Source organism: Felis catus, chromosome E2 (genome assembly GCF_018350175.1).
Source record: "Felis catus isolate Fca126 chromosome E2, F.catus_Fca126_mat1.0, whole genome shotgun sequence".
NCBI classification, from domain to species: Eukaryota; Metazoa; Chordata; class Mammalia; order Carnivora; family Felidae; genus Felis; species Felis catus.
The window spans coordinates 14754967-14757448 of NC_058382.1; positions in this window are offsets into that span (position 1 = coordinate 14754967).

Here is a 2482-nt window from a genome sequence, read left to right on the forward strand (position 1 = left end):
GGCCGCTCTGCTGACCTCTGTGTGTCCGTGTGTTTGGGGGGATATGTGTGTGTGATCTGAATTACAGCGTACCGACTCAAGTGAGACTGTAGGAAGGACGGCTAGTTGGGACCAGGGATACTTGCAGATAGTTTCCCGTCCTCTGGCTTAGAGGTGGGGAAAAATAAAAATAACAGCTAAAATTTAGTGAGTGCTTACTATGTGCCAAGCACTTAAGACATTTAATCCTCTGAACAACCCTAGTACACCTGCACTGTTATCCTGTTTTGCAGATGAGGAAATTGAGCCCAGAAAAGTTAAGTAACTTACCCAAGGTCACACAGCCAGAACAGAAGGTAGCAAAATTGGGATTGGAAAAGGCAGGCAGCCTGACTTCTGAGTCTGTATTCCTAACCATAGAACTCTACTGCTGAGCAGCTTGGTGGATGTTCATTCTGCACATGGGCTAAGCACAGCTCAGCTCTCTGAGGTCAGACCGCTAGCTGTTTGAAGTGGATATGTTTAATCCCATTTTATAGTCAGGAATCTGAACCAGGGAGAAATGAAAGGCACTATCCCAAGGCCCCCAGATGGGGAAATAGGGTAGCTGGCAGTTTGACCTCAGTATCGACTCCTCTCTACTACACTATATTGCCTCTGGCATCCATCTGGAGGCCAGGGAATGGCCCCAAAGACCTTGGTTAGCTGAGGGTATCCAAAGTCAACCTGGGGGAGGGGATGAGGGAAAATGCTCATCGGTCGCTGTCTGGAATTTGAGGGATTCTAGGTGCTAGAGTTTGCTGGGAACACAGAGAACGGTGTGTGGGGAAGAGTTTCTCAGGGGAGGCTGAGGGCTATGGCTGGGGAAGGGAAGTTGGTCCGATGGGGGTGCCCCAGCCCTTGGGGAGAAGGGCTTGGCCTGCAGTGAAAACTACTCCTCGATCCTGGAGAAGGAGGAAAAAGGCTTCTTGCCAGCCAGGGGCCCCCTGAGGCCTGGAGAGGAGGAGAGAAAGACGGAAATAGAAACGAAGCAGGAGGGAGGGGGATGGAGCTGGGCAGCCAGGGTGGGAGGCAGCAAGGACAGAAGCACCAGCGACTCCCATGCCATGAGGCTCCCTCACCCAGTGGCCCAGCCACACTTCTCTCAGTCATCACGACTCCTGGCTACTGAGGGCTTCCCACGTGCCAGGCGCTGTGCTCACAGACCCTCCCTGATGCAAGCAGAGAGCATGCAAGCCAGTGCCCAGCAAAATGGAGTTACTCAGCACGATCGCGTTTATGCTCTGCAACAGACGTGTGTAGCATGTGCATCCGATTCTCTAGAGGAGGAAACTGAAGTTGAGAGAGGTTAAGGGAGCTGGCCCAAGACCACACAACCACCAAAGGGCAGAGCCACGATCGGAAAGCTGACTGCCTCCAAATCCTGCACACCTAACCAGCTGACTATATTGTCTCTGATTCACCCAATAAAGCTTTCTCGAGCATGTACTGTGTACCTGGCTCTGTGCAGGGGATACAACAGTGAACAAAATAGTTAAATAAGACAAAACAAGAAACCCCTGCCCCATGGAGCTTATATGCCCCAGGGGAGGGAGGGTGTGACAGTAAACGCCTTGTCCGGTGGTAAATAAATGTCGCATAAAGAATGAAAATGGAAGAGGACAAGGGCTGATGGGGGTGGGGGGGTGGGGAGGCCTGCTTCAGATCGGGGGTCAAGGAGTGTGGTGCCGGAGCTGAAGAAATCCATTGTAGGAAGAGCCAGGGAAAAGCATTTTAGGCAAAGTGAATGGCACATGCAAAGCCCTTAAGGGAAGCAGGTGCTTCGTGTGCTGGAGGTACTATGTCTGGGCTGGAGTGAGTGGGAGAGTGGGAGGGGAGGAGGCGGGAGAGGTGAGCAGGAAGAGATTCTGAAGAGCCTTGTGGACTGGGGTCAAGAGTCAAGATTTAATTCCCAGAGCTACGGGAAGCCAATGGAGGGATTTCTGTAGAGGCAGGATATAGTCTGATTTTTGTGGAGACCCCAGCTTTGGGGTGGGGTGTGCGTGCCTTAGAAACCGAATCAGCAATTGCCATCTCAGAGTTTGGCATCTACCCGTTGACACATTTGGGGCCAACATGATCCCCGGTTCGGCCCTTTGGATGACACTCCATCCGCCTTCCTTCACCTGTAACCTCTTCATTTTAGTAGAGATGTATTTATCAATATCAATGCCGTGTTTGGTTTTCAAAATCGAGAGCTTTAAGGGGCACCTGGGTGTCTCGGTCAGTTATGCGTCCGACTCTTGGTTTCGGCTCAAGTCGTGATCTCACAGTTCGTGAGTTTGAGCCCTACCTTGGGCTCTGTGCTGACAGCTCGAAGCCTGCTTGGGATTTCTCTCTCCTTCTATTGCTGTCCCCTCCCTGGATCTCTCTCTCTCTCTTTCTCTCAAAAAATAAATAAATAAACATAAAAAGGTCGAGAGCTTTAAACCCAAGGAACAGGTGCACTAGGTGAGAGAGGGCA